This window comes from Notolepis coatsorum, assembly GCF_963971535.1.
Source record: "Notolepis coatsorum genome assembly, chromosome: 2".
Classification (NCBI taxonomy): domain Eukaryota; kingdom Metazoa; phylum Chordata; class Actinopteri; order Aulopiformes; family Paralepididae; genus Notolepis; species Notolepis coatsorum.
The window spans coordinates 148,452,509-148,477,253 of NC_140166.1; the positions used below are offsets into that span (position 1 = coordinate 148,452,509).

At 41.8% G+C, this 24,745-nt stretch overlaps 1 long non-coding RNA gene across 1 annotated transcript in view; it reads left to right on the top strand.

The window, feature by feature from the left end:
* The first annotated feature begins 9,732 nt into the window (after nucleotides 1–9,732).
* LOC311224386 overlaps nucleotides 9,733–24,745 on the top strand; it is a 38,367-nt gene continuing 23,354 nt past the window's right edge. Inside the window, exon 1 of the long non-coding RNA XR_014619437.1 lies at nucleotides 9,733–9,812. This is a non-coding gene — a long non-coding RNA (uncharacterized lncRNA). The remainder of the gene's footprint in view (nucleotides 9,813–24,745) is intronic.

Consider the following 24,745-nt stretch of genomic DNA (forward strand, 5'->3'; position numbering starts at 1 on the left):
ACGAGGAGATTTGACTGTTCTGAAATGGAAGGGGAGCTGGGTCCAAGGTGCATTGTGTCCCTGCTTGTAGCCACAGAATAGGCGGGACGGGGACCGTGAGTGGGTCAGTATGGGCATAAATGCGTCGGGCTAAGGGCTCTGTTACTATTTCAGAACATGCAAGTCAAGTATGGTGAAAGGTTGTTAGACCCTGGCATGATCAGCGCAGGGGTCTGTGCGATTGCAGGATTAAAACGTAGTAATTAATGGAAGTGTAGGGTGCCGGCGTGTTCAGGGTGCGTTGTACGTTCTATGGTAGGATTATAGCACAAATTAAATGTAGATATATTTGCCGTCCTTAGGCATAGTATCCTTTTTAAGCTTGAGCGAAACCGGCCTGTTGATTAATTACGTTCGCTGTGATACAAAAACAATTCGGTCGAACTGACTGATAAGTACTTAATGGTTTTGTTGTGATATTTTAATAACCAACGGACATATTATGTTGGAGGCGAGTCCTGCTGTTGGCTGGGGCTAGCTAGGTTAGCTCTGTGGAGAAGTCCGCGGTGAAACTGGGGACGTTACGATGGCGTTATGAGAGAATTGATTAAACACTGTGGCGGCGATTACAAGTAAGAGGCGGTTGAGACGCAGGGTGGCAAAATTGTGGCCGTTTTGAGGGTTATTATTAATGCGGTAACGTGGTGAATGATATTAAGGATTCGCTGCTTGGTGACGTCATGGTGTTGTGGAGAGTATGTAACGTTCGCGGTGCTATGAAGTGAGGCGGAGAAGGTAGGAGAAAGGGTTCGTGTTGAACTATGTGTGCGGCGTTGGTTGGTGTAAATGTTTTAAAAATTATTTTCTATTAGAGTGGTTGGCTATTTGAAGCTTGTGTGAATTGTTTATGCTTTGGATGGTACTGAGCGAATTGCGTGGATGAACGGATCTTGAAAGGCACGGCTCCCGTGAGGGCCTTGAACGTCGCATTAGAGCTGGCTAAAGCTAGTTAGCTTGCATGCCGTTGTTTTGTGGCGTTTGGGGGGCGGCATATGTTACGTTTCGAGTTTTGAGAAAGATGTTGGGGAAGGGGTAGAGAAACGTGATAAATGTCGTGGCAGATTATGAATATCGGGGCATGTTATTATGAATGTCGTGGCAGACCTTGGTTGTCATAGCAACGTTATAACAGCCGCATCGTTTGCCACTGCGCATGCGCGGTACAACGTGGATTGGGTCTATTCGAAGTAGTTCGCTCAGGGGATAGAAACGGGTAAGAGGATGTTCTGCATTATGTAATATGGCGGTATTTGTATATTGTGCATTGTATTTTTGTGTAAGCAGGGGAAGGGATGTAACATGTATAGTGGTTAGGTTAGGGGAGATGGTTTGCTTAGGGTGCAAACAATACAGTGAGCCTATTGGGGAGGAATGAAATAATGGATACATTGCCTATGATAAATCTGGGGTTCGCAATCCGGCTATACTGGGTAGATTTATTATTGTCTTTGATGCACAGGGGTATATTTTTAACCAGGGGGGAAAGACTAGGGATTGATTAAAAATAAGTATAGCTCAATACACACAATTGTTAAGGGGATGCGGACCAAGGAAGACTTTTGTCTTGTTTACATCAGGGTCCCCCATTTTCAATTCATCAGATAGTCAGTACTGCTACAACTATACGTTTATGACATACCAGATTTGCAAATTCAGTCACCCGTGTTAAAATACATCATAACTTTTATTGCATACATGATATAAACGGTAGTTTGAGAGTAGTTATAGGCTGAATTTGGGAAAATGCTCTACACTAAAGTTACATGTTGCTTGCAGTAAAATCAATTTAGGACTAACCACTATAAATGTTATGCTGAGATGAAACATGCTTACATGTAAAATGTTCTATAGTTGATAGCGTATTTCCAGTTTTTTAATTTGTGTAACGTGTACAATGGTAAGCTTGAGGATAATAATGTTGTGTTTTATGTAGCTTGAATTAAGATGCTTGTATAGAATGCATTGATGTTGAAATGTCAGATGTTGATACTTGATATAGCTTTAATGACACCATTGATTTAAATAGGATAATGTTTATATTAATTGCTAAATGTTTTATAGTGAAATTTGATACAAGCCCGGTTGTAAAGCAGGATAATTTACTGATGCTTGTTTTGGATTGGTAAATTTTTAATACACTGTTAATATGGTTAAGACATGTGTTGATGCTTGTTTTAGATTATTAAATCTTTAATACACTGTTGAAATGTTGACACAGGCCTCCGACTTGTAGGATAATTTATTGATGGAGGCTTGCTGAGGATGACACATTTTGATATGGTTGTGTTTACAGTGATCGAAACGATTGTTTTTATTAAATCCTTAATGAGTTTCATTGCTATGTTGAAATACTGTTAGAATGTTATGTCTTTAATGCCATTGATTTACATAAGCTGATGGTTAATATTAGGAATTGATTGCAAAATCCTTGGGTCACAGTGGGATAATTTAGTGACAAGGGGTTTGGTTTATATGCTATTTTGATGACTGAATGATGGTGTACTACGTTTAGACTCTAGGGGACAGCTGCCCCTGGGGGATGAAATGTGTGAGTGTTACCCTTTTTGGTGTTTACAGGAGGGCCCGAGGGGGGTCAGGATGTACAGCTGCTTACGATAGCTGTTCTTTTATGACAGGATGAGAGAGATTAGATGCAACAGGATGAGAGAAGTGAAGATGCAGGAGACAGTTGTAGAGTGAGAGAACAGTTGGCAGTTATTTTTATGACAGGGGAAATGTTGAGACAGGAAGCGTGCTAATACAGAACACAGCTGATGGAGGAGTGAGCACAGTAATTGAATTAGGATAGCCAGCTCAGATGAGGTTAATTACATTGGGGGGCTACCTGTTTGATTAGAAGGATTAGCTTTGGCTCTCAGGACACTGGGTATGTTTTGGGGTCTATCGCTGAGGGGGTTCCCAGACTTCCTCTGGATGTGAGGAGTAGAAGATACAGTGAGAACTGTATGGTGAGAAAGTGTGAATTGTATTAGCCAGAGATGAGTGTAGCCTGGAGACAGCTGAGAGCAGGAAGGAAGGGTAACTAGCGTTGTCTGTGGACCTGAGTGATGATTAATGAGTTAAATGTGTGTGTTGAATGAGAGAGTTTTTGATGCATGAGTGAAACAAGCGTGAATGGCTTTGGTTATGAGTGTTTACCTAGACATGTGAGGATGAGCTGAGTGTCTTTGGATTTCAGTGGGTGCTTGAGCGGGGGATGGGCCCCATGTTCACCTTGGACTACCCATACACACACACACACACACACACACACAGACACACACACACACGCAGACACACACACACACACACACACACAGACACACACACACACAGACACACACAGGCACATTCACACAATTTGATCACACATGCATACACACACACAACTTAGCTTTCACTTAAGGTGAAACTAGTCTTAAAAATAACAAGATGTGTTTAAGTAGGGAGTGTATCGAACCACTTGGGTTATACCATTATCATTTGTTTCATATCATTTGTTTTACTGAAGGAGTTTGTCTTTATTACTTTCATTTTGATTTGATTTCTGTTGAATGTGTTGTAGGGATGAAGTATTGAAGTTAAATTTTTAGATTTCTTTTCTATTTTTGATCTATGATTGTGTGGCCTGAATGGGTGTGAATGGAGACTGTAGAGAGAGAATGTGCTGGCTTAAGAGGTGTCAAAGTCACTGACATGTGTGAATGGGACGGTTGGGTTTTGGAAAAACCTGGTTTTTATTTTATTTCATTGATTGACTGTTATGGTTATGAAAGGTTTAGATGTAGAGTTTTAGATTTCTTTTCTTTTCTTTTTTAATAACCATTGAGGTGGTCTACATGTGAGGTCTGTTGGAATGTTTTTTTTGATTATTTGCCTTTTGTTTCTTATTTCTCATCTGTCATGGTCTGAGTGAGTGGTGAAAGCTGGAGGCTGGAGGAAGTGGCGTCGAAACGTCAACAGAGTGTCGACAAGAGCTAAGTGGTCCCATTACGTTTTGCATAATGATTAACCATTTGGCGTCTCTTGAGAAATATTTGACATATTGTATAAGGAAAATTTGTTCTGTGTTTTTGTTCTCTTGCAGTTCAGTCGGAGAGGGAGGATGGACCATCACAAGTGGGGGGATCAGGGGGAAAATGTGTAGGAATACATTTCATTAGATTATGACACGATGGTGTGAACCGTTCAGTCAGTTCCTGTGGGAGATTGTTGGATTATGAAGAGAGGTCGCTTGGGACGCTACCCCTCCTTCAATATAGCCCCGAATACAAAGGCCGGAGGTTGAGACATACCTCCAGACTGACGGAGTCGTTCGTCTGTAGATCCATGGAGATACAGTCATGGGGCAGAATATGACAAGGTCCAGGCCTACAAACGTTGGCTTCAGCTGAGGCTGGCCGACATGGGGTGGAGGGGGGGGGGCGAAAACGGTCGGAGACTGTGCAGCCAAAGCGTTGAACAAGGGCCTCTGTGTGATTGATTAGGTATGTTGGACGGGAGGTGACTGAACGGTAACAACTGGTATGGATTATGACACAACGCAAGAGTACTAAACTAAACACATACACATAGGTAGAGTAAAAAGTAAGGTGTAGGTTATGGCCGACATGGTGAAAATTTTTTTTCCTTGCGTGATGCTCCTCCCTCCCTGTCCGTCTGTGCGCAGAGGTGGTAAGGTTTATGTCCATAGGGATGTTCATAAAAGGGGGGAGAGGTGAGAAGACCAACTGAGTTGATTGTGCAAAATGTGATTGGGCTGACTTGGAAAAGGAATTAACAGGAGAGGAGAAGCAAAATGTATGAAAGAATGAAGAATAATCTCTGTGTCTCCACAGATCATGTCAACGGATACCATAATTTTAAAAAATTGTGTTTTACTTTAATGTGTAATGTTTAGATTACATTGTTTTAATTGTTTTCAACAAATAAGCCTCTGGCTGTGAGCCCAGAGGAACAAAGCCTGATGATAGTAGGTGGTAAACACTGTTTCATTAAGGCAGAATAGGTTAATTGGGGATCTGGATGAAGGGGTCACCAGGATTCCCCGGGAGGGGGCCATAGTCAGGGGAATGTGGGGGAGAAAAGAAGAAGACAAGAAGAAACTAATTGATGATATGTACCAAAGAATAAGGAAAAAGAAAAATGTGAGAAAAAAGAAAAAATTGAGAAAATTTTGAAAAAATGATTTTTATTAGTATATTGTATGGTTAGTATGAAAATCAAGTCAATATACAGTAGATGACAATATGAATTGCCAAAGTGGGGAATGTGGTAATATTGCCTTGGAATTTCATAATTAATATGTGTGAATAAATTGGAGAACCATAAATATAAAGCCAGATGTACCTTTCAATAGCAGAGTGGACTCAGTGGCTAAAACAGTCTCAACTGTCAGTGAGACAGTTGCATCAGATAACAACAGCAACAGTTATTTCAACCCCCACTCAAGCAATGACGAATTTAGAGAACAAACAACACTTGAATTGACAGTATGTAAATGTAGAAGCAGAGACAGCTGGGTTGAACACAGGGCAGACCAGTTTAGACTTGTTGAAGCATGGACACTAACTCACAAACAAAGTAATCTATTAATCAACTGTTTAGTATCAAAAGGTCTCATATGATGTCTGGTATCAGTCTTAGAAAGCACTGACTGTACTTGGATGATATTAGACATCTATAGCCATATAGAAGGAATGTTAAAGTTATATATTATTCATTTAAGAGGAGATTTCTGTTGGGACAGACCCATCCAGGAAGACAGTGACGGGGGCCACTAGCGGCCCCTCTGGGTATTGAGTCAAGATCCACACAGGAGATCAAAGGGGTAACCAGCCCCAACAGGAAGAAAACACCAACCCCCCACAAGAGATCAACCCCCACAAGAAGACGCTGGATTGGACCAGCCATATGTATTATTGGCTAGAAATGATAGGATATAAGGCCCTACATAGGGTTATTCAGGAGCTCTCAGGCCGGACCCAACCAGGGGTCTGGGGGCTCCCCCACCGCTTCGTCCACCCAGAAACTACTGTGAGCTGATTGCATTTTACGTGAGTAAATCATGGGAAACACCAATGGTTGTTTATAGATTAGAGTAATGTACAGATCCCTGATCTGTAAACCAGATTTACTCATGTATAATGTGTACAGTAAACCATGTATGTTCAAATTATGTTAACCAGGTGACTGTTTGATGTGCAGTATTGAGGTTTGAGATGCAAACCTGATTGTGATATTTCTGTACAACAGACAGCTGTTAAGGTTATCTGATCATCTTTTGTATGTAGAAGTCAACCTTTTATTCACCCTTGGCCCTGAATCAAATAAATCAGCTGAGTTGAACTACAATTCTGGTTTGTCTGGCCTACACGTTTTATTCCTCATCTGCTAAGTCAGAATGAGGAGACCAACAATTCTATCAGTATGAATCTTTCCTCCTCCGTCCAGATAATCAATCTCATTGTATTGTACTACAATAACCTCAAATTATTGTAGAAAGTCTGTGGGAATTTACTACAGTTCTTCAGTGCAAGGGTTCAATTTACAATCAATAATCCATTGTAGGAAAATCCAGAACACTGTTTAGTCTGTGACGACGCGTCGCGATAATAATACATGTATTCCATAGTAAAGTACAGTTGACAGCTGCGTTAACGTTACAATGCGTTGTGTTCACTCATAGTTAAAGACAGCCGAGGTTGAGTAGTTTCTTCTGATATCACTTTCAAACTCCAAGTGATTTAGATCCAAAACATTTTCTAACACAGATTCATAATGGTTCTTCAGTGCTGCAAGGGTTCAATTTACAATCAATAATCCATTGTAGGAAAATCCAAAACACTGTTTAGTCTGTGACGACGCGTCGCGATAATAATACATGTATTCCATAGTAAAGTACAGTTGACAGCTGCGTTAACGTTACAATGCGTTGTGTTCACTCCAGGGGTGTAAAAAGTACCCAGAAATTATACTTAAGTGAAAGTATGGGTACCGTCTCAAAATCTGACTCAAGTAAAAGTCAAAGTATCTGGCTAAAAACACACTTGAGTAAAAGTCAAAAAGTCCTACTTTTAAATGTACTTAAGTACTAAAAAGTAAAAGTACATTTTTTTGAAAGGGATAGACCAGGGGTCTCAAACTTATTCCATCGTGGGCCAAGTTTTCATTTTAACTACACATTGCACCAGGTGAGTTAGTTGAAGAGGTGAGCCAATTAGTGAAATCATCAGCTGGTGTTTAGGCAAGGCTGGAATGAAACCAAGCATACACTCTTCCCACAATGGAATGTGTTCTGCGATAGACAATGCTGAAATGAAAGAACAGGACACTTTTTTTGCATTCGAATTATTTAATGCACTTCTCCATTGAAGGTAAACTAACATGGATGGCATTCACATCACAGCATGAATAATATCACAATATTAAAAACAGAATGGTGTATCCTGAATAATATCACAATATTAACCACAGCATACTGGATTATCCTGAATAATATCACAATATTAAATGCAGAATACTGGAGTACCCTGAATAATATCACAATATTAAAGACAGTATACTGGAGTACCCTGAATAATATCACAATATTAACCACAGCATAATGCAGATCTGACTGTCTATTCTTCTGATAGCAGGTGTTTAATCAAAGATCCCCGCTTTCTAGTGTTGCACAAGGACCAATCAGCATGGGTATGGGCGGGTTCATTTTCCATTGATGGGGATTTGATTGGCTGTTTACCTGCGGTCGCAGGATTAATAACGTTAATGTTAGTTCGGCCAGATAAACAATTAAAATATACCAATTAAAATGGTTGGACCTGTGAGATTTGTACTTTGTACTTTGTAGGTCTGCATTTTAAATGTAAGGAGTAAAAAGTATGTTTTTTTTCTCTGAAATGTAATGGAGTAAAAGTACAAAGTATACAAACCTAATAATACTTGAGTAAAGTACAAATCCCCCAAAACAGTACTTAAGTATTGTAACGAAGTACAATTACTCAAGTACTTTACACCCCTGGTTCACTCATAGTTAAAGACAGCCGAGGTTGAGTAGTTTCTTCTGATATCACTTTCAAACTCCAAGTGATTTAGATCCAAAACATTTTCTAACACAGATTCATAATGGTTCTTCAGTGCTGCAAGGGTTCAATTTACAATCAATAATCCATTGTAGGAAAATCCAGAACACTGTTTAGTCTGTGACGACGCGTCGCGATAATAATACATGTATTCCATAGTAAAGTACAGTTGACAGCTGCGTTAACGTTACAATGCGTTGTGTTCACTCATAGTTAAAGACAGCCGAGGTTGAGTAGTTTCTTCTGATATCACTTTCAAACTCCAAGTGATTAGTTGCAATGTACGCGGAAATGCTGCGTTGTGTTGCAATGTACTACATGCATTTGTCTGAGCGGGGCGAAAGGAAAGGCGCATTACCGTACTGGCGTGCGGTGACTAATGCGGAAGCATTCTTGCACTCTTCCGCTGGCAATAAGCTACACGCGACCGGGAGGCGTCTATACTTTCCGTAGCCGCATTTCTGGCAAGACGCTCTCTGATTGGCCGACGCCTGTTTCTACACTGGTTAAGCTTAGGCACTCTTTCGAAGTTGGTTAAGGTTAGAGTTTGTCTTAGAGTGTGACGGCAAGTTCTTTCGACGGTTAAGCTTAGGCAGTCTTTCGAAGTTGGTTAAGGTTAGAGTTTGTCTTAGAGCATGGCGATAGAACGCCAGGTAGTTTGCAGGCTGTTCGACGCGGAAATGGGCAAAGACACAGCTCGTCACGCGATTGGGCAACAGTGGCCAATCAGAGAGCGTCTGCCAGAAATGCGGCTACGGAAAGTATAGACGCGACCGGTGTTCTGTGAAATTCTACTACTCTGCTGAGAACTGCTGCCATAGCGCGAATCGCCTATATGTTTGGACAGCTGGGTGACGTCACCCTATAGTTCACTCCGAATTCCAACAGGTGTACCGGCATTTTATCATCTACAAATACATTCGGCTGCAAAGCCAATTACATGCAAATATTTACATGCGTATACAGTTCAAAAGGTGCAATGAAAAACATATGTTTAAGATATTGTTTAAGATATATCAACAAGACTCAACAAGACGTTCGTCAGCAAGGTGGCAGAATATTGTAAAGTGAACGATTGTGGGTCATGCGCATGCCGCGTGCGCCATGCGTGCGCAAGCGCAGGAGCGCTGGCAGCAGAATTCAGCAGGTAGTAGAATTTCGCAGAACACCGGCGGTTGTCCTTTTTGTGGGGAGCTGGAATGTGCTGCTTCATTGTGCTCGGTATGAGAGGGGGTCTTGTGGGGTAGGGTGAGGGAGAGGGGTGGGGGGGGGGGGGGGGGGGATTGTTGAGGGATGTGGTGGGCAGTAAAGGGGTGCAGGATTTGGTTTTGGGGTTTGTGTTTTCAATTGGTTTGGGGGGTAGGATTTTTATTGTATTTAATTTCTTTTGTTTGTGTTTAGGTTTTATTTTAATTTTAATTTGTATTATGTTTGTATCGGGTGGTGATGTTAGGGTTGGGTATTTAGTTTGGTTTGTTCTGGGTTTGTTGTTTTTCTTTATTGTTTTCTTTTCTTTGCCGGGTTCTTGCCTTATCCGCTCCAGTTGCTGGGTTGTACAGTAGGTGGCGGTATGCGCCTTTCTGTGGTTGCGACCCGCCATTAACTCCAAAGAAGAAGAAGAAGAAGAAGAAGAAGACGACGACTAAAACACACGTAGTTTCTGGAGTTTCGTCGTTCGGGTAAACAAAGGTACATTAGGTTCATGTCGACCTCTCCGTTTTGTTACAGTAAAATCTGCTTGTATTCATCTACTGACTGCACATCTGATCTGTTGTGTTGGGCGTTTCTGCCACTTTTCCATCCAGACTGGGCCTTGACCAGAGGTAAGTTAGCTGGACCAGCTAACAAGCTAAGCTGCTATGCTAATGCTACTACTGAATATGTGACGTTAGGTCAGAAACTGGTGCGACTCTATGTATAGAGAGAAATGTGCGTTTATTCAACTGTTGAGCATTTCAGCCACTGTTTCGGCTTTACTTGAGAGGCTATGCTAAAATGCTTCTTAGGCCGTGAGCCAGGGCCCCACATTTGGACTACGGGTACCATCTTGGGGGACTAACTTTCATAGTGATTTTTGGGAAGGTATACACCCCTACTGCTAGAAAATATGTGATAGCAATGCAGCAGTTGCCTCCAAATGTGTGCTATCACATCTTTTATAACACTACCAAGCATATTTTTCAGGCCTCCTGTTTCTGGTTTCCTTTGATAGGTAACAAGGTAGGACATATGAATCCAGTGTAAACCCACATCTATTACCATTCCAGAGTAAATGGAGATACAATGAAGGAAAACATCATATTTTTGCCCTCGCCTGGTACATAATCTTAATTTAAAAGGCAATATGACCATTATAACCAATATCCCATGGATAATAATGCAACTGAATGTGTTCTACTCCTTGACTACAAATGTAACTGTAAATGTGATGACAATACATTAAATACAACAATTATGATACAGTTTAAAAAGGTATACTAGTCAGATGATGTAAATGTTTTGGCCATGGTTACCGTTTACATGTTGACTGTTTACTGGTGTTGACAGAGTCTGGCTATGGGGCGACAATAATGTGGTCAAGAGGCATGGTTTCTACCGTCAGCCTTTAATCGGCGTGGTTTATTATTTACATGGCAAGGCAGCAGTACATGAGTTCTCCTCTCCGTGAGAGGCAGGTGGAAAAGAGGTAGAGGGGGAGGAGACATCTCCTTAAATACTCTCCACCTGGTGGTAGCATTAGCGGCTCCGCCTATAGCGCCCTCTATTGGAAACAGTTATGTACAGTCAGTGGAAACAGTTGTGTACAGTTAGACAGTTACTTGCAATCCTGCATAGAACCTCTAACTTTAACAACTGGTAATTTTACTCCAAAACACCATCTTTCAATACAGCCATGTTACAAAAACATAAATCTCCCCAAAACATTGAAATAGTAATAAAAAAACAATGAATATTGATCAATATGCAATGTATATTCACCATTCATATATGGGCCACAGAGCTTCATGCCATGTGGACCATCAATGTTTTCAGTTCAGTTAGACCTATACAATGATTATATTTCTTATTGGTTTTCAGACAAATATTTTGGAAAACTCTATACAAAACCCAGGGATGATGAATGAATGAATGAAAACTTTATTTAACAGATTGCAGAATGGGTACAATACAGTACGGCTCAATACATACAATTGTTAAGGGGATGCAGACCTGAGAAAGACGTTTGTCTTGTTTCCATCAGGGCACATATAATCACATTACTGAATCTTTTCAGGAATTCAAATAACTAATTACTTAAGTTCCGTCAGTACAGACAGTTCTCAGTCTCTATCCGTGGCGCTATATAGGCTATACTTGAGAGGCTATGCTATGCTACTTGTAACTCCTTCAAGCACTGCAGACACAAGTGGTTTCCTTTCAACGGGTTTATTCAAGGCTTGGTCCTCCAATCCACCGTGAAAACTTAAACAGAAACATATACGTTGCGTCAGGTCAACACAAACAATAATATACACGATATGAAAACAATACATCAGAAAAGCAAAATACAAACAAACATTAATTACCTCGTTGGCTGCATGCTACATAACAAAGGGGTCTTGTTCTTCTGTTCTTGGTAACAGTCTTAGTGGTACACTACACATAGTCGTACACTCTTCGAATCTAGAGAGCCTGTACAACTCGTCTCTGTCCTGCTGCTTGCTCGCAGGTGTTTTAATGAGTCCCAGTCTCCCAACATCCCTGCCGCTTGCTCGCAGGTGTCTTAATCAGACCCAAATGTAACAACACAACAGCAGCCTAACGGGACACCACATATGACCAGACGTCAAAATGAATATATTATAAATTGTAGCAAATTAAATAATAAAGAAAATAAGAAATGAAACATAAATACATTCTCAAATATTACACTTAAACTGAAATAACATAAATGATGAAACCATATAATGGCCACAGTTACACTACTACTATGCTATGCTAATGCTTCTAGGATGAGGTTGGGATGGAGGAGATAGCAGCAAACAGGTCTCGCCCACGCAGAGGGGAAAACATTCTATCCTCTGGACTGGACAGGATATTCCTTTAGTGATCCCCTTGGGGAGATCATAGCAGCAGGGGAGGGGGGGGGGTACAGATAATGCTCAGGGTCAGGGGAGGAAACTAACTTTTTGGCTTACCAGCCAACTGGCGAGTAGATGATTTTTTTTACCAGCCAAAAAATAAATCGCTAATTGTGATAATTACTTCTTTGTATGTCTTCGTCTAAATTGATTTTCAATCATAGTAATAATAATCACACCGTGTCTCTACTCTTTAAAATATTTATTAGCATAAAACATTAATAAGTGTCTCTACTCTCCACAATATTAGCATACAACATGTATTAATCACACTGTCTCTACTCTTCAAAATATTAGGATATCACATATTAACATGAAAGAGGGAACTATTCTGGACTGGGTTGGGCTGAACTGGGCCGTGAAAGATGCTGGGCTGGACTGAGTTGGGCTGAACTAGGCAGTGAAAGATGCTGGGCTGGACTGGGTTGGGCTGAACTGGGCTGTGAAAGATGCTGGGCTGGACTGGGTTGGGCTGAACTAGGCAGTGAAAGATGCTGGGCTGGGTTGGGCTGAACTAGGCAGTGAAAGATGCTGGGTTGGGCTGGTCTAGGTTGGGTTGGGCTGGTCTAGGTTGGACTGGTCTAGGTTGGACTGGGTTGGGTTGGTCTAGGTTGGACTGGGTTGGGCTGGGTTGGGACCGTTGGCCTGGTTTGGGCTGGTCTAGGTTGGACTGGGCTGGGCAGTGAAAGAACCAAGCATTTCACTGTAATGTAATAGCTAAATAAAACAACTTGAACTTGACTTGTTACATTTGCACTCTGGTTGGATACCAAACGTATTCTGGTTGTACTGTACTTGTGCTGTATGATGACAATACATTGGAACCGAATCTCATGACAAGTTGACAACGCTAGGGGTTCAGCAGGTGTATTCTGAATGCCAAGTGTATGACAACATCACCGTTGTGAAGGGCATATGGGCGAGTGGTGATATGGGGGGAAACCCGGTAATAATAAAATGTCACTCGGCTGCATTTAAGCAAAGCCGCTCAGTATAGTCCACTATGTTGAATGCGCGTTATGGTAGCTTGATGCTAGGTAGCTAGCCGGCTAATGCTGGTTAGCCTCACGTCCACTTGTCATTCTCATCCGACTCGAAGGAGAACGTCGTGTGCTGTTGTTCGTCCCCATGTCAGACCGCACTGATATCCGAAAGCGACGACTCTACATGCAATTATTTTCATCCACAATGTGTTTTTGTCTAAGTGTGTCTACGTTGTCAAGCCGGTGACAGGAGTTTGTAGGTCTGTGCGCAGTGGTCTGTCCACTTCCCCTAGATGCGCGACATCTTCTAGAAAACGAGTGTTCATTGGAGGAGCTTAGAGCGCATCTGTACAACGATGATGTTCATTGGTTATGGTCGGATTATTATGATGCGCAAATGGGAGGAATCAAGGGGGGAGTCAGATTTCGGCTTGTGCCAGTGAGCGAATCAGCAGATTGCAGAATGATTTTTTTGTTTTGTTTTGTAATTACTAGTACTCGCCAGACTGGCGTGTGCTCTTCATGAATCACTCGCCAAACGTAAAAAATACTCGCATTTGGCGAGTAAAGTGGCCTAATTTCCTCCCCTGCTCAGGGTAATAGGAGAGCAATATCAGGGCTCTACGCTAACCTTTTTCCCAAGGAGCACATGTGCTCCTAAATGAAAAATTTTAGGAGCACACAAAGAAATTTAGGAGCACAGTGAAAATATTTCAAGTAACAGAGTTTATTTATTTATTTTTTAATAAATGTATATTTGTACTGTGCGTGCATGTGCAAACTGGAACGGGACACACATCTGTGCAATAGCACATACCACCAAAGTCACTGGCCCACTGTGTGCGTGTGTGTGTATCTGCATGTGCAAACGGGAATGGGACACAGACATTTGAACTATTAATTAAGTGATTAATGCCTACTGTGGCAAAGTTGTAGGCAGGGAGCGAAATTAACTTTTTGACTCACCGGCCAGTGGTGGGTAGATGGGAAGAGTCTACCCGCCAAGCATATTTCTTACCTGCCAAAATTTTTGATTAAAAAAAATATATATATATATATATATTTTATATACATTTTTTTTTAAATAAAATATATATTATATAATCATACTTGTAGTTGTATTATCTGCGAGACATCGCCACCACGCAATAAGTCAAAATGCTTGCTATCTGCAAACAGCTCCACTGTCTGTGTGTGTATACTTGAGTAGCCTCCAGCTCCAGCAAGGATTCTCCGGCCCTGCAGCTAGACCCTATATTCAGCTAGACCCTACATTCAGCATGCAAGGATTCTCCGGCGATGCAGCTGGACCCATTTATAACGTTACTGTTCTTGTGTCAAATCACATTCAACATGCCCTCAGCTAGAATACGCATTCAATCAATGTTATAAGACATTGATATCAGGAGCTATCTGTAGCTACTGCTAGCCCGGTAGATAACGTTAAGACAATTTAGTTTACTGGGACAGATCGACTAACGTGAGCTAGCTAACGCGAGCTAACGAGGGAACGGAGGTATTACGCACTCGACTATTGCTGGAGCATTTGTTGATATCAGCAGCTATCAGTAGCTAGCCAGCTAGATACCGTTAGACAATGCCTCGTCATGTATTAAACTAAAAGTGAATAGTTGACTGGGTCATTGTTTAAACAGTAACGGAGGTCCGCTCTTCTAGAGCAGACTGCCTGTGTTGACATGAGCACTGCGAGCAGAAGCCCTTAGCCAATAGTATCCCGCTGCAGGGCTGGGCGGATATGACTCGTTGCCACGTTTTTTTTCAAAATAAGAGTATCATACGAACCTAATTGTTGCTAACTGCCAGAGCCATCGATATTATGACTGGAGATGCGCTTGGGGCGGAAATGAGACCCGCACAGATTTTCAAAATAAGAGTATCGTTATGAACTTGATTGATTACACGTCACACGGCGGGCAGCCCTCTAAGTGTCAAGCGCCAACGGTAAAAACTGACCGCCCCTGGCGGGCGGCAGGCTTTAGTTTCGGTCCCTGGTTGTAGGCAACAACAACGTAATTGATTTTTCCGTTTCGCACACACATATTTCTAGGGGCATATGCGAGCAATATGGTTGCACTGTAGAGCCCTGAATATATATAGGCAATAAACAAATTGAATATAAAATAAACCGTATACACAGAGGTGCAGATGATGGTCTGTATACCCTATTGGTCATAATATAAGTTACAATAAATATAGGCAATATAAATATGACAAAGTAAACAGTATACACACAAAGGTGCAGATGATGGTCTGTCATAATATGCGTTATAGTCCATGCAGGGTTTAGTGGTTAAGAGTCAGACATTCCTAATGGTTCTCATGTTCTGCAGCCGTTAGTTCTCCAGCTGCTGGCAGCAGTCTGTGTCCCCGGTTGTGGAGCCTGATGGCCACTGCATGAAGAACTGGCAGACGGGCACACAGACACACACGTTGTTGACCTAGTAACTAGCGATGTTCCGATACCATTTTTTCCTTCCCGATCCGATTCCGATACCTAAGCTTTGGGTATCGGCCGATACCGATACTGATCCGATACCAGTGCATACATAAAAAAAAAAAAAAAGTATATTATATAAATTATAAACATTTTATTTTTTACAGCTACAGATACTGTTTCATATATACCGTTTTTTTGTAATAACTAGAAAGTAATGGTATTTATTCAATTGATTGTATAGATTAGTATTAGTATCATTAATTAATGAGTATGGGGCTGCGGCACTGCAGATATACCCTACTCCAATGATCCGCACGGACGACGTTGCACTTGCTACCCAGTCTGTTGGCTAGTAGCAGATGCTCTGGCTAGTATTAACGTTTATGTTGTGATTTTCGATGCAAAATAAATATTCAACATTCTCTTTTGACACTCTGCCTCAGACTCTTATCCTTTGGCACTTGGAACTTGCTGTACTTTGCTTGCAGGTCTGCAGCCATTATTGCTGAATTATGAATAGCACCAACTTTAGCCAAGGTACCGTTATCAAGCTAAGCTAGCTGACCTAGCTCGTCTTCCCCGCATTGACATTTGATAACGTTAGTCAGCTAACGCTAGTCAGTAGCTACTTGACTTAAATACGATTCACCGTGGGTGCATTATTGTTGATAGACGGACAGTGTCAGGTCCTGGAGAAAGGACAGGCGATCATCTGATTTGATGTAACGTTAAAGCGGATGTTGTTCCAACTAGCTAGCTTTTCAGCTAATGCTATAATAACACCAGCAAGCAAAACACATCCCGTCCGAGCTCCCCGTCACACCGCTCTGTCGGGGACAATGGAATTTAAGAAAGTGTATCTGCTGTTAACTCTTTGGGTGCCGGGAAACGCTTTACAGCGTCTTTCCCGGCCATGCTCAAGGTGCCGAGGACGCTGTACAGCGTCTTTGATCTGTTTACATCTTTTTTCGATTTTCCCCGTCTGAACTTCACCGCCGAGCTTTTGGAAGAAAATTTTAACCGGAAACTGCATTTCCTCTCAAATTTCACTAGGTGGCAGTGTCCCCCTATTTTCTAACACTATCACAATAGGGGGAATATTGTACCCCACAATGAATCTGGCATTTGATTGGCCAGCATACCTGGCCAATGTAACCACAGGTATAAAACGTTAGCGCGATCCCAGAATCTACGAGGTTTTGGAGGAGAGAGAGAGAGAGAGATAGATAGAGCGATAGAGAGAGAGAGAGAGATTGAGAGAGATATTTGAATTGAGATCAGCCTATAGTCTATATTTATAGTGTTATACAGTATAGTGGTAGTATCAGACTAATTGTAAGGTTTCAGCTGTGCTTTAGAAAGTACTTAGTCGTGCTAAGTAGTAGTACTATTCGAGGGATTAGTGTGTAGTCTAGGTAGTATATTTCAGTAGTAGTAATAGTAGTTTGATCAGTTAGTAGTTTCATTTAGATTATTAGATCAGTATGAAGAGACGTAGTGTAGGAAAGCGAGGGGACAATCCGGCGGCGGGTCGCTTTGTTCAGACGAAGCTGGCGTTTGGACCCGCGGTTGTTCAAGCAGCAGCAGCACCAACAGCACCAACGTCTTTGGTAGCTCCGATCGGAGAGAGCCGTGAGACCGTTGCTGGGCCCAGTAACGCGTCTCGCCCCGGGACCGGGAGCGGCTCTACCCGACGCAGTTCGAGGAAGAGGAAGGCTGCCGCTGTGGTCATAGCTTCTTCATGCGAGTCAGGGGACAGCGATTCGACCGCCCACGAATCTGATGGGAGCGCCGATTGGGAACCACCAGGTAATTACACGGTCTTATATATATATATATATATGTGTGTGTGTGAAACGTGTATTTGATGATTTACATACTGTGACTATGTAACGTTAGTTCGACAAACCAACGGCGATATGCATGTGATTGTGTGTGTGTGTGTGAAACGTGTATTTGATGATTTACATACTGTGACTATGTAACGTTAGTTCGACAAACCAACGCCGGCGATATGCATGTGATTGTGTGTGTGTGAAACGTGTATTTGATGATTTACCTACCGCTTATTCTGTGACTATGTAACGTTAGTTTGCCAAACCTAACGCTGATATGCATTTATTATATTCTAGCTCCGGAATCATCTGACGATGATCTCGGCTTGGGTCGGAGGTATGAGTCTGATTCATCGCACGATTCAGACGTGGGAGTCGGACACGGTGGTGGTCGACGGGGCAACGGTACGTCATGTTTACTAATGCAATGTGAATATTGTTTTGTGCATGTTCAAATCGATAGTTGAATGATATAGGATATAGTAGGCATGTAGTACAGGCCACGCGACCATGTGCTACAGTTAGGTTGTCTTGTGTGCGTGTGTGTGCATGTGCACGCCCTTTGAAGTGGCTCTTTGAAGTGTGTAGCTATCATGTAAGTGATAATAGTTGCATGCTGGGCATGATACGACGTGGTGGTGGTGGTCGACGTGGTAATTGGTATGTTGCAATGTGAATATTGTTTTGTGCATGTTCAAATCGATAGTTGAATGATATAGGATATAGTAGGCATGTAGTACAGGCCACGCTACCATGTGCTACAGTTAGGTTGTCTTGTGTGCGTGTGTGTGTGTGTGCATGTGCACGCCCTTTGAAGTGGCTCTTTGAAGTGTGTAGCTATCATGTAAGTGATAATAGTTGCATGCTGGGCATGATACGACGTGGTGGTGGTGGTCGACGTGGTAATTGGTATGTTGCAATGTGAATATTGTTTTGTGCATGTTCAAATCGATAGTTGAATGATATAGGATATAGTAGGCATGTAGTACAGGCCACGCTACCATGTGCTACAGTTAGGTTGTCTTGTGTGCGTGTGTGTGTGTGTGCATGTGCACGCCCTTTGAAGTGGCTCTTTGAAGTGTGTAGCTATCATGTAAGTGATAATAGTTGCATGCTGGGCATGATACGACGTGGTGGTGGTGGTCGACGTGGTAATTGGTATGTTGCAATGTGAATATTGTTTTGTGCATGTTCAAATCGATAGTTGAATGATATAGGATATAGTAGGCATGTACAGGCCACTACATTTAGTTACATGGATGTGTGTGTGTGTGTGTGTGTAGATGCCTCACCCCATGCCATTTGATGTGTGTGTATGTGTGTGTGTGCAGTGTGTGTACACACACACACACACAAGATCAAAAGACATGCATCCTCTCCAACACCTTTGAACTTCGCAGTACATGGTGAGGCCTCTATATGCAAATTCCATTGATTACAGCACACACATACACAATGGCATGGGCACATGGCGAGGCCTATATTTAAATGCATGGTTGTGTAGCATATGTAAAATTCCATTGATTACAACACACACACATGTACATGCTTTGATGGCCGCTGATTTATTTTGTGTTCACACAGCAGAACACTCCGAAACCGAATCCGGGGCCAATACACCAACATGCTTGGGTATGTACTAACTACATTTATGTATGTGTAAATGTATTACTATTGTGTTTTGTGAGACTTACTTACTGAATGAATTTAATCCAATTCAGATTCTGGCGCAGACCCTGCAGATAGTGACGCTGAGACTGGCAACGACATAGGATCACATTCTACTCCTGCAGGTAATTGTACATGGTGGTGACTGGCTGCTGCTAGAGCCTGGGCCTGGTGGTAGCTGGCTGCTGCTAGAGCCTGGGCCTGGTGGTGACTGGCTGCTGCTAGAGCCTGGGCCTGGTGGTGACTGGCTGCTGCAGGGCCTGGGCCTGGTGGTGACTGGCTGCTGCAGGGCCTGGGCCTGGTGGTGACTGGCTGCTGCAGGGCCTGGTCTGGTGGTGATGGTGGTAAATACAATGACAATGCGTTGCCCTAGTGTAATGTATTACATCATGTGATTCTAGAACTGGATGCTAGTCTGGACATGCCGGAACCCGTTGCAGGGCGGAAACGCACATCTAAGAGCGGTAAGTTGGCCTCACTCTGCACACCACTTCCAGCTCTGACCTCTGACCCCCACACCACGTCCAGCTCTGACATCTGAACCCCACACACACTCACTCATTCACTCACACAGTTTGTAACTACGTGGCATATGAATGTCTACAGTAGGGGTGTTATAGTATATTTGTATAATTGACAGGTCGTGGAGGAGCGAAGAGCAGGGCTGCGATCCGCCAGGAAGAGGAGAATGCCTGGTCTCATGAGGGCTGGGTGCCTCAAAGGATCCCCTTCACAGCCCAACCGGGGTTGCTCCAGGACGCCAAGGCACTCAGATCTTACCGGCCTGCGAAATGGATGGATCTGTTCCTGACAGATGCTTTTCTGAACTCTATTGTTGCCCAGTCCAACCTCTACGCTGAGCAGTCCATTGCCCGGCTGGACCCCACGCTAACCAGTAGCAGGGCACTGCTTTGGAAGCCCCTCACATTGAAGGAGCTGAAGAAGTTCCTCGGACTCCATTTCCTTAGCAGTGTCCTGCGGAAGCCTCGCGTGGACCAGATGTGGACCACTGACGACATGATGTACACACCGTACTACTCTGATACCATGCCACGCAACAGGTTCCAATTGATCTGGCGATTCCTCCACTTTGCGGACAATACTTCCCTGGAGGTTAGAGACAAATTGTGCAAAGTACGCCCTGTAGTCGACCATGTAAACGCGAGGTGCAAGGAGCTGTACCAGCCTGAACGCGAGCTCGCCATTGACGAGGGGGTGATGGCATGGCGAGGCCGCCTGACCTTCCGGGTCTACAACCCCAACAAGCCCACCCGCTATGGCATCAAGTCCTACTTCCTGTGCGAATCACGCACAGGATATTGCTTTTCATTTAAGCCATATTGTCGGGAAGGCTCGCTCCTGGGGGACACGGTCGTCGGTCTGCTTGGACGTCTGTCTGGGGCCGGCTATACGCTCTTCATGGACAACTTCTACAACTCGGTACGTATGTCCGCCAGGCTCCGACAGTTGAGGACCGACGTCTGTGGTACCCTCAGGAAGCACCGGGGCGAGCCAGCCATCATCAAGAACATTACCAAACGTGACATCGGTGTGGGGGAGCGCATTGCGGTCAACAACAAGGAGGTCCTGATCGTGGCATGGCGCGATAAGAGAATCGTGAAGACCATCAGCAGCTTCCACGAGGACACCATGGAAAAGGCGATGGTGTGGAAGAAGCAGAAGAAGGGCAAAGCGCTGAGGGTGGAGATGCTCAAGCCATCATCAATCCTGGAGTACAATAAATTCATGAACGGCGTCGATCAGCTGGATCAGAATATATCGTACTATCCGGTTACACGTAAGACTGGAAAGTGGACCAAAAAGTTTGTGATGTATCTGATCCAAATATGTATCTTCAACGCTTTTGTCTTGTACAAAAAAAAGCACCCACAAGGGCATTACTCCAACCTCTTCCGGTTCACCAGGGCTGTGGCGCGGACCTACACAGACGGTAAGGAGAAGAAGATTCCTGGGGTGACAGCGGAGATGGAGATGGAGGCGGAGGCGGAGGCAGGGGAGGAGGCAGGGGAGGAGGCAGGGGGTGGGGATGAGGAGGAGGCAGGGGCTGAGCAGGTGGGGCGTGTCGACCCTAGGGCCCCACTGGGGGACCCGCAGAGCAGATTAGTGGGTGGCTTTGTGAAGCATGTAATGGTTGCATACAAAGCCACCCCGAAGAGAAAGCTACCGTGTAGGAAATGTCGTGTCTGCAGTAGGCGTGGCATCAGGAGTGAGACCAGATATTTTTGCACATCGTGCAAAGTCCCCCTGCATCGTGACAAATGCTTCGCTCTGTACCACACAAAGAGGGATTTCTCTAAATAGTTTCTTTATTAGTTGTCATACAGAAGTACAGACTACTTCTAAATAATCCGGCACACAGAAGTACAGATTACTTCTAAATAATCCATCATTGTGTGATACAGACAGAACCATGTGTACCGGTACATAGTATAGCTAGCTGAGTGTAGTATAGTATAGTGTAGTATAGTATAGTATAGTATATTGTAGTATAGTATAGTGTATGGGTAGTTGCACTGTTTTCTGTACAAGACAAATGCGTTGAACACATGTATTTGGGCCACGGTTGTCGATATTGCATAGGCATGTTTGGACCACTTGCAGATGAGACGTTATGTTAGCGATCTAGCTGTATCGACTCTATTCATAATTTGCATTGTGTGTGTATATAGTTTTTTTTTTATTTATCTTTTTCCCCCCTCATTTTTACCGTTTGCACAGAACCAATGGTTGCTGACAGTCACCCAGTTTAAAAAAGTATATACTGTAGGTAACATACCACACTTTTCTAATGCAGTCCATTGGCCTATTATTTATATACTTTGGAAGCATGTATTGGATATTTTTTGGTCCACAGATCATCTGGCGCTTCATCCATTTATCAATGGACAATGCAGTCATCGATGCGAGAGACCAAGTAAGATATGCCCTGTAGTTCATGTGACGTGAATGTTACCAGCAAACTTCTAAATGCACTGAAACAATGGTTGGTTATCCTCCAGTGTTCACTTTTTATAAGGTATTGTCTTTGTAAATTACCATAATCCTATACTGTGAATGTTACCAACAAACTCCTAAATGCACTGACACAATGGTTGGTTATCATCAGCCAGTGTTCACTTTTTATAAGGTATTGTCTTGGTAAATTACCATAATCCTATACTGTGAATGTTACCAACAAACTCCTAAATGCACTGAAACAATGGTTGATTATCCTCCAGTGTTCACCTTTTATAAAGTATTGTATTGGTAAATTACCATAATCCTATACTGTGAATGTTACCAACAAACTCCTAAATGCACTGAAACAATGGTTGATTATCCTCCAGTGTTCACTTTTTATAAGGTATTGTCTTGGTAAATTACCATAATCCTATACTGTGAATGTTACCAACAAACTCCTAAATGCACTGAAACAATGGTTGATTATCCTCCAGTGTTCACTTTTTATAAGGTATTGTCTTGGTAAATTACCATAATCCTATACTGTGAATGTTACCAACAAACTCCTAAATGCACTGAAACAATGGTTGGTTATCATCACAGTGTTCACTTTTTATAAGGTATTGTCTTGGTAAATTACCATAATCCTATACTGTGAATGTTACCAACAAACTCCTAAATGCACTGAAACAATGGTTGATTATCCTCCAGTGTTCACTTTTTATAAGGTATTGTATTGGTAAATTACCATAATCCTATACTGTGAATGTTACCAACAAACTCCTAAATGCACTGAAACAATGGTTGATTATCCTCCAGTGTTCACTTTTTATAAGGTATTGTCTTGGTAAATTACCATAATCCTATACTGTGAATGTTACCAACAAACTCCTAAATGCACTGAAACAATGGTTGATTATCCTCCAGTGTTCACTTTTTATAAGGTATTGTCTTGGTAAATTACCATAATCCTATACTGTGAATGTTACCAACAAACTCCTAAATGCACTGAAACAATGGTTGATTATCCTCCAGTGTTCACTTTTTATAAGGTATTGTCTTGGTAAATTACCATAATCCTATACTGTGAATGTTACCAACAAACTCCTAAATGCACTGAAACAATGGTTGATTATCCTCCAGTGTTCACTTTTTATAAGGTATTGTCTTGGTAAATTACCATAATCCTATACTGTGAATGTTACCAACAAACTCCTAAATGCACTGAAACAATGGTTGGTTATCCACAGTGTTCACTTTTTATAAGGTATTGTCTTGGTAAATTACCATAATCCTATACTGTGAATGTTACCAACAAACTCCTAAATGCACTGAAACAATGGTTGATTATCCTCCAGTGTTCACTTTTTATAAGGTATTGTATTGGTAAATTACCATAATCCTATACTGTGAATGTTACCAACAAACTCCTAAATGCACTGAAACAATGGTTGATTATCCTCCAGTGTTCACTTTTTATAAGGTATTGTCTTGGTAAATTACCATAATCCTATACTGTGAATGTTACCAGCATATAATGCACAGCAACAATGGTTGGTACTGATGACTTGTCACCCAGTTTATTGAACATATTTTACAATAAAAATGTTCATGGCATCAAAGTTTCAAGTTTTTTGCATTGTAAAGTATTCTGTATTTTATAATAATGTTGTCTGGACCTACACCAGTAGTTATAAAACTTACTTGTTCATTAGCGCCAGGCATATCAATCAAATGACCAACAAAGTAATCAATCAATCAAACAAATCAATCTATGAATCAAACTATCAACAAAACAATCAAACATTCTATCAAGCAAATGACCAACAAAGTAATCAATCAATCAAACAAATCAATCTATGAATCAAACTATCAACAAAACAATCAAACATTCTATCAATCAAATGACCAACAAAGTAATCAATCAATCAAACCAATCAATCTTTGAATCAAACTATCAACAAAACAATAAAACATTCTATCAAGCAAATTACCAACAAAACAATCAAACATTCTATCAATCAAATGACCAACAAAGTAATCAATCAATCAAACAAATCAATCTATGAATCAAACTATCAACAAAACAATCAAACATTCTATCAATCAAATGACCAACAAAGTAATCAATCAATCAAACCAATCAATCTATTAATCAAACTATCAACAAAACAATCAAACATTCTATCAGGCAAACTATCAACAAAACAATCAAACATTCTATCAATCAAATGACCAACAAAGTAATCAATCAATCAAACAAATCAATCTATGAATCAAACTATCAACAAAACAATCAAACATTCTATCAATCAAATGACCAACAAAGTAATCAATCAATCAAACCAATCAATCTATGAATCAAACTATCAACAAAACAATCAAACATTCTATCAATCAAATGACCAACAAAGTAATCAATCAATCAAACCAATCAATCTATGAATCAAACTATCAACAAAACAATCAAACATTCTATCAAGCAAACTATCAACAAAACAATCAAACATTCTATCAATCAAATGACCAACAAAGTAATCAATCAATCAAACAAATCAATCTATGAATCAAACTATCAACAAAACAATAAAACATT